The sequence below is a fragment of the Choloepus didactylus genome, chromosome 2, assembly GCF_015220235.1.
Source record: "Choloepus didactylus isolate mChoDid1 chromosome 2, mChoDid1.pri, whole genome shotgun sequence".
Taxonomy (NCBI): domain Eukaryota; kingdom Metazoa; phylum Chordata; class Mammalia; order Pilosa; family Megalonychidae; genus Choloepus; species Choloepus didactylus.
The window spans coordinates 75,015,643-75,031,278 of NC_051308.1; the positions used below are offsets into that span (position 1 = coordinate 75,015,643).

General features: G+C 33.9%; 1 non-coding gene across 1 annotated transcript; it reads right to left on the reverse strand.

The window, feature by feature from the left end:
• Nucleotides 1-6,560: 6,560 nt before the first annotated feature.
• On the reverse strand, nt 6,561-6,664 carry LOC119528318. Its single transcript, XR_005215626.1, has one exon. It is a non-coding gene; the product is annotated as a U6 spliceosomal RNA (small nuclear RNA).
• Nucleotides 6,665-15,636: the final 8,972 nt, after the last annotated feature.

Here is a 15,636-nt window from a genome sequence, read left to right on the forward strand (position 1 = left end):
GGGGATGGGCAAAAGGGCAATGTGACTTAGAAAGAAAGAGAAAAGCAATTACATTAATTTTAATGGCACAATAGCAGTTTCCAATAAGCGTTATGACAGCAGAAAAGATTGATTTTTTTTTTTTTTTTCATTTTGTGCTAACATGTGCAATGTCCTAAACTGCATTTGGCCAGAAATCTAATACCTATAATTTATCATATCCCATATTCTCAATGTTAAAAGAGGAAAGGAGGCAAAAGTCTGAGGGCTTAAAATATAATGGACTCTATATTCATTGCTAAAACTCAATTGGATTCCTTAAGATTTCTTTTCAATATTAAAATGCACTTAACAAAAATTAAAAGGCACAAGAATAGCTATAAAATAGTGTCAGAACACTGTATTTTTTCTCTGTAAGAAATGATATGAGTTTCCAGAATCTGAATGTGAGAGCAAAGGGCCTCCAACTTAAGTGGAACATGCTGTTCTGAAGAAAGACCTCCCAGTCTATTTGAAATATTTTTCTAGGCAAGCCTGTGAGAAGGCAAGAACCACATTTTGTTTAGGCAGACTTTTCAGTTTTAGCTTCAACATCACCCTATTGTTTCCTGGTCCTTGTTTATAGCTGTCTAGGTCTTGTCTGCTATTCTCATTGCCTTGAATATGATGGAGTGTAGCTTCCTTTAGGAAATTTTTTCTGCATACCAGTTACACACTCTTGATGGCCGTGGTAGTGATTTCATGGAAGGCTTTAAGAAAATAATCTAAGAATCTTCTCCAGATTGCCATTAAATTAAGATGACCCAAAGACTTCAGCTTTTTTCAAGCTTAATATAAGCCATCATTATAAAACATCTACTAAAATATATTAGGATAATAATACTAATAGAAAGTGACCAAATGAGAAATAACATTTTATTCAATATAAATGAGACAATGACAAATTAGAATATCTTCAAAGGAGGAGATCTAGGATGATGAAAAGTTGGAAACCATGTCACATGAGGACTCATTTAGGAACCTGGAAGCACCCTTTATTAAGTAGAAAAGATTTGAGATGAAATAAAAGAGTTGATCAGAGGCTTCGAATACCTGACCAGCTGTCATTCAGAAAAGAGATTAGAATTCTGGTTAGCTCATGATGGCAGATCCAGGACAAAGAAGTGAACATTTTGATTAAGTAAATTGCTGCTCATAATTCAGAGGACTATAAGATAACAGTGTTTTTTTGCAATGGAAGAGGCGGCCTCAATAGAGAATGCTCTCTCTGTCACTGGAAATCTTCAAGGAGAACTAGATCTTCTTTAAATAATTCCAAAATGACAGAGCAGATGGCATTTGACTTACCTTGTATCTTTTAGATTTATTAAAGGAAGAAATGCCATTCAGTTTTATCTTAAAAATGTACATTACTGTAACACATGACTGACATGTTTGTCACCAAGAACACCAAATACATATTTAAATAACTAATTCAACAAACATTGATCCAGCCAACTACTATGTTCCATGTGTTTTGCTAGATGGTAGGGGATAAAATTAAACAAGACCCTTGGCCTTATGGAGATTCCCTTCTACTCATGGTAATCTCCAATTTGATAAGTACTCAGCAGGAGGAAAGTCTTTCTTATTATTGAAGCACAGGACAAGTGTGCTAAGCCAGAAGTGTTTCTCTTTTCAGAGGTGGGGTAGGAAGGGTGATCTGTGATGAATTTTTTCTGAAGATATAAAATCTGAGTCATGAAGGCTAAATAGTACTTAGCTAAATGAAATGGACTGAAGGGTTGGGAGAAAGGACAGGGCAAGAGTATTCCAGGAAGAAGGAACAACATTTGTTAAGTCCCAAAGCTGCACAGAATAGAAAAGAGACACAAATACTCCATTTGTTTGAGTATCTATACAAAATTTAGTAACTGCATTACAAACACATGCTAATCTACATGTTCCCTAATATGTACATCTTTCTTTTTAACTACTGTAGTCCAGAAATGAGCTGTTAAATTAAATATTTGTTGTATAAAAATGAATTGTTATTGTTCTGGTTTGCTAATGCCACCATTTTGCAAAACACCAGAAATGGATCGGCTTTTATAAAGGGGGTTTATTTGGTTACACAGTTACAGTCTTAAGGCCATAAAGTGTCCAAGGTAAGTCATCAACAGCCAGGCACCTTCACTGAAGGATGGCCAATGGCATCCAGAAAACTCCCATTAGCTGGGAAGGCACGTGGCTGGCATCTACTCCAAGTTCTGGTTTCAAAATGGCTTTCTCCCAAGACTTTCCTCTCTAGGCCGCAGCTCCTCTTCAAAATGTCACTTTTGGTTGCTCTTCAAGGGGCATTTGTCCTCTCTTAACTTCTCTGGAGCAAGAGTCTGCTTTCAATGGCTGTCTTCAAACTGTCTCTCATCTGCAGCTACTTTCTCAGTTTCTGTGCACTCTTCAAAGTGTCCCTCTTGGCTGTAGCAAGCTTGCTCCTTCTGTCTGAGCTTACATACTGCTCCAGTAAACTAATCAAGGCCCATACTAAATGGGTGGGGCCACACCTCCATGGAAACTATCCAATTGGAGTTACCACCCACAGTTGGGTGGGGTGCATTTCTATGGAAACACTCAATGAAAGAATTACAATCTAATCAACACTAATATGTCTGCCCACACAGGATTGCATCAAAGATAACGGCATTTTAGGGGACATAACTACATTCAAACCGGCATAGCTGTAAAGTTTGGGAGTTGGTGTTAATAGAAGTTACAATGTTATAAAGGTAAGCAGGAGAAGATCACATAGGTCCTGGTAAGAAATGTTAAAAATTTATGCTTGATCCTAAAGAGAAATTAGGGATCCAGGAAAAGGTTTTAATCATATTTCCAGTCAAGGGCTATTGCTTTTGTAAAGGACCTATGTATGACAAAGGGAGAGAGATTGTATTACATTATTATCAATTTATAATACATCAGTCCACCTTTTAGAACATCTTTTATATCATTCATACCTTGTCACAGTCTTCTAGGTAAAAAACTTTCCAGTGTCAGACTCACAATATGTGGGTCAGCATACATTTATCTGTAATTCATAGACTGGATTTTACTTCCTCTATTAAAAAGAATACAAGCTCAGCTTCTATTTTCAGTTGGTTTTTTTTTTTTAACTTTTAACTGTTAAAAGTTAATTTTTAAATGTTAAAATTACATATGGTTATTTTAGGACAATTTATTTTCAATTATTAAATAAAATAAATGTAATTATTTTTGGACTGTTTCTGAAAATTGAGGTTTAGTTAAGAGAAGAAAGTAAAGAGACTAATTGCAAATATTTAATAGCATGAAGATGAGTAAGCATTTAAAGGACATGGGGGTATCATTTCATGCACAGAAAGACACCATTTACTAAATGACACCCTAGTGCCCTGAGAGAGTTGATTCACTTAACATGAGTGAACGGTTTCCTCACAGGGAAAAGGTTTCTCTTTTTCAGACCTGTGATGCTATTTGAATAAAAGGAAAGGAAAGAAATGGACGGAAGTAATCTGGCTGTTGTGTATTGATTATGATTAGTATTAATCTTGGTGATTGCTACTGATGAAGACAGATTTATTCCTGCTAAAATGGTACAGTCTTTGCTTTCAGAGTTAACTTCTTATTTTCTTTTTGCATATTTATTAGTCTTTCACAAAGCACCCGATTAATCTTCAGAGTCAAATTAGCAAGCCCATCAAACATTTGTCTCATCAAGTAAAGGCACTGGCAATTCTAGAATAAAGTAATGCTTAGCCAAATTTATTCCTGAATCAAAATCATTGTTCATGCAATTCAGTGTAATCCAGCAAGCTCTATAGTTGATGGATAGACTTATCATTTATACCTCACTCACTTCTAAGAATGAATTTGGTTTGTCACAGTAAATAACATACACACTACTAGAACATTCCCTTTAATCTCCTAATAAAACTGCAGTTGAGGAGAGCATCTCAGTGCATTGGGGTGCATCTAGCAGAGACACAATAGAGGATTAATAGTCCAATATCTTGAAAGGTAACAAAACAGAATTCTTCAATCCAAATGCAAGAAAATTTAAGACTCTGTAACACTTTAAAGCAGTATGGGTATGGTATAATAGTTTGAGTGAATTATGAAAGAGGCACAAGTAAATTAATATGAGCTGATTATTTGACAGTTGAATGAAAAATAATATAGCAATTATCTTCAAAGCTGCAAGTAATATTTCTCATATGAAATAGATATCACAAATCTAGCTTGTTGATTTCCATTTCCATTTATACAGGTTCAGAATACTCAGATGCAAGGCTGGGGTCAAGGGCCATTCTTTTTTTAGGCAACAATTTTCTTCATTGTCTGAGTCCCAGTTTTCTTTCTCCCAATTTCAGCTATCATTCTGGAAATATTATTTCTCTTAAGTCTTGCTTAATGTATGTCCATGACCATAAAGGAGGATAGTAGGAAATTTTGGAAGAAGTTATCTTATATCTAGAAAAAGTTAATAATCCTGAGTTATTGGAGCTTGGAAAGGTATTTTAAAAATATTTCCCTATAGGAGAATGATTATGCTTTAATAGTCTAATAATACAGGCATGATATTAAGTGATATTCAATATCTCCAGCCCTCTGATTGTAAACGGTTCATTTTACCAACTACTTTTTAAGAATAAAGATATGCAGGTCTGAGCCGAGAGATGAGTATTATGAGTCTTCATATCTTTTACACCCATGTGGTTCCTACCTCACTGCAACATAATGATGATTTATTTTATTATAAAAATATTTAGATAACACAAAAGTTGAGAGAATACTTAAATTAGTTAAATTGTTAATTATTTAAATGAGTTCCAAAAAAGACATCACCCAGATCCAACTATTAACAAAATTTACTGCATTTTCTTTATTTATACTTCTCTATTGATATATCTACTAATTTTTGTTGAAATATTTTAAGGTGAATCCCAAATGTCATACTACTTTGCCCTTACATACTTCATTGTATATCTCTAAAAATATACAATTTTAAAATGTAACTACAATGTTACTATAGTACCTAACAAAATTAAAATAATTGGTGTTACCATATGTCAGTACATAATCGAATTTCCCTGATTTTTCCAGAAGTGTCTTTTTACAATTGGTTGTTGGATCTAAAATGAGGTTCACATATTATATTTGATTATTACATCCTTAAGTCCCTTGATCTAGGATAAAGTATTCTAGCCTACCCCCAACCCTTTTTTCCTCTTTTTGCAGAAACTGAGTCGATTTTCTCATAGAATCCTTGTAGCATTTTTTAACTTGATTCTTTAATACACCAATTTCCATTTCCCCATAAATCTAAGTGAGCTCCAGGAGAATACTTTAGGAGTAGTGATGTGAACATCATATTGCATCACATCAGGAGGCAAGTAATGTCTATGGTTCCACTTTCAGTTGTTGACTAGTAAATTTAGGCTCTGATCATCAGCCTCTCAACTAATGGTTTCATCAATTGATAGTTATTGCTTGAAACAATTAACTAGGTGTTGTAAATGGTTATTGTGCCGGTTTGGATGTATTATGTCCCACAAAATGCCATGTTCTTTGATACAATCTTGTGGTGGCAGATGTAGTAGTGTTGATTAGGTTGAAAGCTTTTGATTAAGTGTTTCCATGGAGATATAGCCCACCCAACAGCAAGTGACACCTTTGCTTAGGGTGTGTACTCTTGATTGATTGTTTCCATGGAAATGCGGTCCTGTTCATTCAGCATCGGTCTTTGATTTAATCACTGGAGCCCTATAAAAAGAGCTCACAAACAGAAGGATCTCAGAGCTATAGCTAAGAGAGGACAAAAGGCCCCAAGAGCCACATTTTGGAGAATGCCATTTGAAATGCAACCTGGGAGAAAGCAGATGCCAGCCACGTGCCTTTCCAGCAAACAGAGGTTTTCCAGATGCCATTGTCCATCCTCCAGTGAAGGTAGCCTATTGTTGATGCTTTACCTTGGACACTTTATGGCCTTAGGACTATAACTTTGTAACCAAATAAATCCCCTTTATAAAAGCCAATCCATTCTTGGTGTTTTTCAAAATGGCAGCATCAACAAACCAGAACAGTTATTTTTTAATTCTATCATTTCATTAATAATTTAGCTAAATTTCTTATATAAGGAAAATAACTTTTCTTCTCATTATTTGATTACTCTGAAAAACAGTTAGTATGAAAAGGAAAGAATGAATTGTAAGTGCCCTAGTGATTTCCAGTTGTGTCCAATGATTTTTTTGCTTCACTGTCATTTGGCTTTCTCTCATTTACTTGAAAATCAGCATGAACTTATGGATGTTTATGTATCAGTCTGTTTTAGACAATTGCATTTATTATTCTTTTTGAATAACAAATCATTATACCTTTGGCTAGTGGGATCCCTTTCACATTAACTGAGTTGTGCTTTTCACAAATGCTACCATTTTCTTCCTTTTAGGAATAACTTGTCCTAGGGTCATCTTCAAATTCTCTACCACAGATCTGAAATCAGCCATCCTTAAAGGAGCCATTCTTCCTTTTAATGGAAAAGGATTTAGAAACCCTAAACTGGGTACCTAAATAGGGAATTCTGCATATATTTCCCCATCATCTTTGCAGATGGGCCATGCTGATCTTCCTTGTACTATTCCAAAGCACTTATAAGTACTTATAAGAGCACTGCTCTTGCCTTTTAATCTATTATTCTTAATTCAGAAGTCTTTGCATGCTCTAGGTACATTTTGTTGAATGATTTTCATTATCTTTAGGCATCAACAGAAAACTGTGGAGGTACAATATTGAAGTCACTTTACCTAAGAGTAAAAATTCAACTAATATCTCTGTAAATTAAAGTTCACAGATTAGGAATAATATAACAAATACTGAAGGAAAATGGAAATAAAGAGATTGCAAGAGCAAATCCATAATTTTAAGTGTGAAATGTGTCAGAATGAACTTCAGTGGCTTTGTTCCCACCATTTCCCTGGGCATTGGCAGTTATGATAGGAATAAGACATAATTCTGGCATGAAATTCTCTTTTCATTAGAAAAAGAAATAATTTCTGTAATTTATTGACAGGGAGAACAACTTATTAATCACTTCTTTCGCTAATCTAAATGGACCAAAATAAAAATGGTACTAAAGGAAATCTTAGATATTTAGAACTTTAGAAGATCTTAAGAAATATCTAGGCAAACTCTTTTACTTAAGAGGAATCTGAGCAGACAAATGACTTCTCAGGATTACACAGTGCAAAAATCCAGAAGTATCAAGAATTTAGTTCATCGCTCTTTCTACTATAACTCATTGCCCTCTAATGAGGAAATAAATTTATTCACTTTACCCTTTTGATTCTTTTTGTCTCCTGTAATGAAATAAGAGAATTGACCTGGATATTTCTTTTTAGGTAAACATATGTGTTCTTTTCATTTTAATAAAGTTTTCCATATCTTTGTGATTAAATAATTAACCACAACCAAACCTATAAACAGAGTCATATTCCACTTTGTTATATGTCAAATTTCCATAGATGTAAATACGTAATTATTATTTGACAAGGATATTTTTCCCTTTTAAAAAAACCTTCAAAATTCTGTGAATCATCATTGTTCTGTTTGCAGGAGAGATGAGTAATCACATTTTGTGTTGTCTTATTAAACAATTTGGAAAACTGACCAAATTTAATCAGCTACATACAATAAGAAAATTATTTTCCAGATATCAGTCTGACTTTCATCCTTCAAAGAACACTCTGACATTAGATGCTGATAGTTTAGCAGAAATTCCAGGGCCCAAGGCTGTTTTACAGCAGCTGCTTTATCGATCCAGACCACATTCAGTTATTTGTCATGGTCTTTTCTAAAAATTTTGCTTGCTTGGGTACAGAAATGGGAGAAAAGAACAACAAATGCTTGATGGTGCCTCATAACAAAAATAAAGTACAAAACCTACCATTATTCAGTGACTTAAGATTTCACCATCTTTCATTCAAATATTTCAAGAAATACAGACTGTCAAAATAACTAAATGACTGAACTCCACAGAAAATGGTGTATTATAGTGGAAAATGATATGGACTCTTAGATTCAGATAGGTAGAATACCTTAGCAACTACATAATCTTGGGTGTATATTCCTTAGTGTTTATAAGCTTTAATTTCCTCATTTGTACAACCAGAATAATAATAGGAGCTCTGCAGTAATGTTATTGTGAGATGATGCATTTCCCATGGCTGGGCCATACAAAGTTTTTAATAAAGGTTAACTCATTTATTATTAACAATAATATAATTCTATCATTTCAATTACCATATACAGTTGATTTGTTGGCTTACATGATGTTTCAGAAAAATAAATTTTTTTAAATATTTACATTTGTTCCTTAGTGACGAAAGCTGAAACTAAAGGAAGAAGGGGAACTAAAGTGTTTTGGATATAATAAATATTGTCTTAGCCAGTTTCTTCATTATTATCTAGTTTGATAATCCCCAAACTCTGTGAAATAGTTATTAATTGCCCAAGGTCACATACAGGAATTACCATAGTAATTGAAAGAAATCGAAAAAGGGACTTAAAAGAGGTTGTATATTATATATATTCAATGCCTTGTCTCTATTTTTTAGCAATAGAAGACAAAATTCTATACATAAATTACTTTAATTTAAATCTCCTCTTAATTAAACTGTATTTGTTTTCTTCTAAAGATAAGCATATTCAAGAGAGTAACTCACCTGTAACATGACATTGGAAATTGTAGTTCCATTCTAAATCCACTATTTAACTATAAGCAAATGCATACATGTAAACATATGTAATACATATAAATATAAATATATATGTATACAGTATATGTGAGTATGTGTATTTCAAATGCAAATACACTCTGCAATAAAAATTGTTATTGAGTGCCCAAAAGAGCCTCTGGTTGTGGGTAGATGATGTAAAGGATCTCCTAATACTAGAAAAGGATTGCATGGAGAAGATAATCAGAGAAATCTTGAGAAGTCTCAAAGCTAAAATTCTTGAAAATTTGCAGCATAAACTTGTATTCAGGTAATTTAGATAACATATCAAACCAAGGTCCTTAATGTGTAACTGTTTGGATATTTGGAATCCCAAAGAATTTTCATCATTTTAAGAAATATTGGATATGTTGAGAACTTTAGGGAGAAAATTATATCATATTTTTACCAATAAAAGACTTCATAAGATATTTTTGTTAAAATTAAAACTTTAAGGTCTCCATATGAGATATTTTGAAATTAAATAACAATAATGATAATGTATTCTTCTCTTACACTGAGTAATACAGGTTCTATATAAGCATTATCCCCTTAAGTCCTACACTTCCCATAAAATTGATCTGAATATCATAGGTTATTATTTCAGGATGAAGCTATGACTGAAAGAGGAAAGTGACTTGACCAGGTTCATGTAACTACTCAGTTATATGGCTTCTTCAGGTCTACCACACTGCTGAGCCTCATAATGCTGCCTTGAGTTTGCTTTTGGTAGGGACTTAAATGTATTATGCGCATTTGCCTAACAAAAATGACTTAGAAATAAGTTGAAAACAATGAACTAACCCAAATTTGGTAATCAGAAAACACTGTGAACTTTTAAAACCAGTAAGAAATGAAAAAGTGGAAGAAAGAGCAGAGTGCGAGATTTTGCACAGGACTCAACCTAAACAAATTGGGTATCATAAGAGCGTATCAGTTAGGGTTCTCCAGGGAAACACAATCAACAAGACATATCTATAAACATAAGATTTTATAAAAGTGTCTCATACAATTGTGGGCATGCACGAGTCCAATTTCATAGGGCAAGCAGCAAAGTGGCAACTGCAATGAAAGTGTTTGATGAACTCCTCAGGCAGCGAACTGGCAACTCCGAGAAGGTGTTTGATGAACTCCTCAGGAAACCCTTCACCGGCTAGCTGAAGAAGTGAAGGTCCTCTAACTTTCTCTCTTAAAAGTTTTCAATTGATTGGATTAAATCCAGCAGATTGAATTCTCTTGCGGTGGAAGACATGCCCTTTGTTGATGTAATCAGTCACAGCTGCAATCAAAATTGACTGATGATTTAATAAACCAGCCTTCTGGTTTATTAACCAGCCACAAATGTCCTTGCAGTAATGGTTAGGCCAGTGCTTGCTTGACCAGACACCTGGACACCATCACCTGGCCAAGTCAACACATGAACCTAACCATCACAGACGAGTCACTCTCTTCAGTTAGGATCATTGTACCACCCAATTAAGTGAGTTTTGAAATGATACATTCACTAAATAGAAAAGATAAAAATTATGAAGTACAACATAGAAATGCATACAGTGATGCATTTAGGCTTATGCAATATCTATAATAAAGCATTACATTTGGCTATCTTTCTTGGTTATTGTAGGTAAAGAAAAGACACAATGGAGATCCTCTAGTGGTTTTTGAATATTAAAAAGGACACTATAAGTGAAGTGAGAAGGACCATAAAATTAAAACAAAAAACAAAAGAAAATGCATGCATTTAGGAATTGTGTCAAAAAAAGTATAATTTTACAGACACATAAGAAGAAAACAGAAGTGCACAAATACTTGCTTTCCAAATACAGAAATTGCCAAAATTGCAAACATAAATGATGGAATGTCAAAATAGAAAAGATTATAGCAAGAAAGCATTTGGTCATTTCAAATATGTTCCAGCCTCTGAGTTCCAACTAATTAAATTCCAATATATAAAAGTAACTGAGGTTGGGGTTCTTTATTTGCCATATTTTATGTGAAGTGCTGATGACCAAATATCAGTACTTCATAGCATCTTGTAATTCAGTATTTAGTATTGAAGATAGTATATTCTAAAAGATCTAGAAAAATCAGAGGTAAATCAAAAAGCTGGAAACAAGGAAGTGTCTTTTCAAGAAAAGGCAACCCTGAAACCTATTTTTGAAGGCTTTCTTTAAATCACTGCTTGGTAATGAGTTATTAATTTTATTCTTGGCCCTAGAGAATTGTCCATGTACTTGTTCATATTGTCTTGCAATTGTTAGTTTTGTAATTAAAATTCTAAAAATAACAACATACACACACACACACACACACACACTTCTCTCTTCCAATGATACAAAATGACCTCTGAGAAAGAATATTTATTTTTATGTATTTTGTAGGGTATAGGCCTTAGATATAGGAGGTCTTTATTAGAAAACAATAAACGGTAGCTTAAACAAGATTGTGAATTTATTCTGCTTTCACTTAAAAGTCTGAGCTGGTAGGCAGGCCAGGGGATAGGGTAGCTCTACTCCATGATGTTATCCAGGAACCCTGATTCCATCAGTTTTGTTATTCCATCATCATTTAGTGTGTGGTCTTTTTCTGCACGTTCAGAGCGAGTTCACCTTCACTGTGTCCACATTTCAGCCAATGACAAGACAAAGAGAGGAGGTGAAATACAAGTCACTTCCTTTTAAACTTTTGTGACACAGACTGCAGACACTCTACTCTCAGCTTTTATTAGGTAAAACCTAATCACGTGGGCATACCTAGCTGCACAGGAGACTGGCAACTGCAGTTTAAGCCATAAACCCCGGTAAATCTAGGGATGCTGTACTCAAAGAAAGAAGGAGAAACGGACATTAAGAGTTCATTTAGAAGTTTCTGCCAATCATAATAAGGAAAATGGAAACATATCCATAAAGGCAACCTTATCTGCAATTAATTACTTGAACCAAAATCATGATTCTTTTTATATTAGCTTGCATAAAAGTTTGGGGGTCCTGACAATGAGTCTGATTCAAGATCCAGCTAACTGCTTCAAAACTCCCTCAGCTACACAAAGTACGGGCCAAGGTATACATCAGAGCAAAACAGATGCAAATTCCTGCCCTCATGGAGTGGAGATATGAAGTGAACTAATAGAATTCACAAGAATCAAAATTTCCTGAGAAGATAAGCCCAGATACTGAGAATAATATGTAAAAGAATGCAATATGGAGAAAAAAAGAGTTCTTATGAGAGTAGTTTTACAAGATGAAATTGAGAATCACATGTATTATTTCACTATTATGCTTCTCATTTTCCTTGAAACAAATTCTGCTGGATTCATTAATCTCTAAAATTTCTTCCAGCTCTCTTCACCTATTAAATCATAGCTTGATGTCTTTAAGGTGTTAGTCCACTGCTAGAGATGTCAAGTGCTTAAATCCAATATTTTCTAATTTCTTTAATTTTGCTGTGTGTTAAAGCTTTTAAATATCCACCTTTTAATTCTGATTCTGCGAGTTAAAAATAATGCTCAAGTGAAATCATTAAGTTCAATGGTATTGAGATGGCATACATAAGCACACTGTCTGTTTTCTAAGTAAAACCTTATGCCAGTTAATTTCTTTTTTGTTCCATTCTATAAAATAAAAGGTTGTGAAAGTAATTATATTGTCCACATATATTAATGCCATAAAGTGGTTTCCACTGAAAGGCTATTAGAATACCTGACCTCAAAGATGCTGTTAATGCAGTTTTGAAATTTAATTTTGATGTATTGATTTTTTTCTTAGGGGATAAGAAGTATTCCAAATGGAGTATATGATTTGCAATTTATTCTTTACTAGTAGGCATATGCCTAAAGGAAATTTTACTAAAATCAGATCTAATTAAAAAATAAAGTGAAAATCAGAATTAACTTTTGTTTATAATCATGTCAGCTGTTAAAATAAGCCAGTTAAGGTCATTTTTTGGTAGCTTGCTAATGCTTTGGGGTGGAAATAATGATCTTTTGTCTGAGGTATTGCTTAATATAGGGAAAATTGTTCAGCCCTGTAAAAGTAATTACTTCATTCACCAAATAGAGTTACTTGGCAAAGTCTATGTTGCTAGAGAAGTAAATGAGACGTGTAAATAGCCTGTCTTTTATAAACCAGCATAACTAGTCTCATGGAGAAAAGCACAGTTTATATATAAACTTATTTTATATATAAGCTTAGTTTAAATTGAAGGGAAAAATCTCAAAACACTCAAATTTCATAGTTATTTCTCTGTTGTCTCAACACCCAACATTCCTATGTCTTTTATCATTACAGTATAGCCATGTGCGTCCTTTTTATTGTTCTCTTAAGTGACTGGCAAAATACATGAATCATAGTAAGCACTCAGCAAATACATGTAGAAGTAATTTGAATTTGGATCTTGAAAAAATTGATATAGTTTAAATTAGAGGGGAATCCTGTCTTTTATGCATGATTGTTCTGTAAACTCTCAACCTCTCCAATAAAAATAAAAAGTTTCTCTTGACCCTACTCGCCCTCCAGCTTCTATGCCATTTCTCTACTCCCCTTCATAGCAAAACTCCTCCAAATAATCGCTTATACTTGCTTCCGTTTCATTCTCTCTTGAACCCATTTCAATCACTCCACAACTCTACTCAAACTGGTTTTTAAAGAGCACCAGCTCCCTCCATTGTGGTGAGACCACAAGGTTCAATCTTCATCTTAGCTGACTGCTCAGCAAAGATCAGCTAATCATTCCTTCTTCCTTGAAACACTTTTTTTCTCTTGGTTTCCAAGACACTACATTCTCCTGGTTATTCCCTAAAGGTCACCTTTGCTGGGCTCTCCTTATTTACTTCACCTCTAAAGTCTGGAGGGTCCCAGGACTGAATCCTTGGATCTGTTCTCAATCTTCAACACTTTGTTGGTGATCTCACTCAGTCTCCTGGTGTTAAATGCCATCTATCTTACCCTAGGTTCCCCTAGAAGCAGAACCTCAAAAAAAAAAAAAAAAAAATTAGAACTGTCATATTTACTGAAAGTTCATGTGAAACTTTACCCATCTGCCTGCTATTTCTATATTTTTGTCATGACTAATAAACTTTAATAAGCCAAATTTGGACTTTTATATTCTTATTCATATTGGATTTTATTTATCTTAAAATAGTCTGTCTACTGAAACCTCTGCTTTGTGAGGGACAGGGGAAACATCTCCCACTGTTTTCTGTTTTTTTAGTACCATCCTGCCTGTCCTTTTCCACAGTATGCTTATAATTTCTTATTTAATATGTGTCATCCCCATGTCTTTGTCCAGAAGACAATGGCAATACCTTTCTTGTAGCCCCAGTAACTTGAGTGTCTGGCATCTAAAAGGGACTCAATAATGATTATTTCAATACAAAACTTATAAGTTAAAATAATTATTTATTTTATAAAAATGCATGCAGTACTTTTCATTGAATTACGAGACAGCTAAGGAGGACAATAATATAATGCGGAACAGAGAAAATATATCCTTCTGAGACTGGCCAAGGAAGTTGAACCCCAAACTCACCTTGGCAGTGTGCTCACTGGGGATTTAAATCTGGAAGAATATACAGTGCGCTGATTCTGACATTTTCCATATGTGCTGCTCCCCAGAGCAGAGCACACCTGCACTTGAGGACAGCATACAATTTGTAACTTTATTACAGCCTTTCCCAGAGTTCAGGACACCCATGAACCCTCCTGGGAGCCAGAAAGGCTGTGTAAAGCACTAATTTTTTAACAGACTGAAAACAAAATGAAAAAATTCTGAGTTTCTGATTTTTATGGCCACAGAATGAACCTGCCTAAGTTCATTAGTTATAAAATATAAATATGGCATTTGTGTGCAAAAGGTCAGAAATAATCATCTCAATATATTTCAAGAAAATTATCCTTAATATGTAATTTTCAAAAAGTCAAAGAAGCTGATTGAATTTTGCATCAATATAAAGTTGCCTTAATTTACTTAATTGATTTAAAACATAGGATATATTTTTCCTCTACTGAAAACCACAAACATTTAGACCATTGTGTTAAAAGTCTAGCTGGCCTCATTTATATAAGGCACCAATTTCAAATTTAGCTTACTTTTTTTCCTCTTATCAATATGTCTAGACTCTATCACTGTAATCTTTTTAATGATTCAATTGATTCAGTTTACAGGGTAGAATCCATTTTCATTTCTGAATTTCACATCTGAAGATACTTCATTACATTTCCTCAGTAGTGATTTCTTTCACACAAAATCAGCCAACTGATAAAACACATTTAAGTATTCTTTGTTTCTCTGGCAACTGGACTGCTTGTAAAAATTGCAATTAATTTTTATTTATAGCTTTGATTCCAATTATACCTTCCTCTTTGGGACAATTTCTTTAATTTTACCTCCAAAATATTTCCACAGATATATTATAAACACAATTTATGACTTAAAAAATCTCTAATCTACAAAGCTTAATTAGAATATGCAAAATGCATTTCAAAAATGAACAGTGTCTTTGAATTCATGTGTTAATTGTTGTGTAATAACAGAATTATTTGACCATTCGGTACGAAACAATAATACAGATGCCATAAGTTAGAGAGGAATCAGGTGGGCAAAGGAAGTTCATAATCTTAATGTATATTCACCTTAATTTGGAACTTCCATCTTAGAATTCTATTTTAGAAGTTGCCTACAAAGCAGCTTTGTCAGTCAGGACTCAGCATCTCCCCTCATGCTTTCCCTATGCCAGATTTCCCTCCTGAGGGCAGCCTATCAACTGATATTTATTTCCTTCAAGATACAGTTCTTCCAAAAAGTAATCCTTAGAGGCCTGTGCTATATAGCAAGATTCCTAAACTGAAAGAATAAACTACAAAAAGTGAGCCAG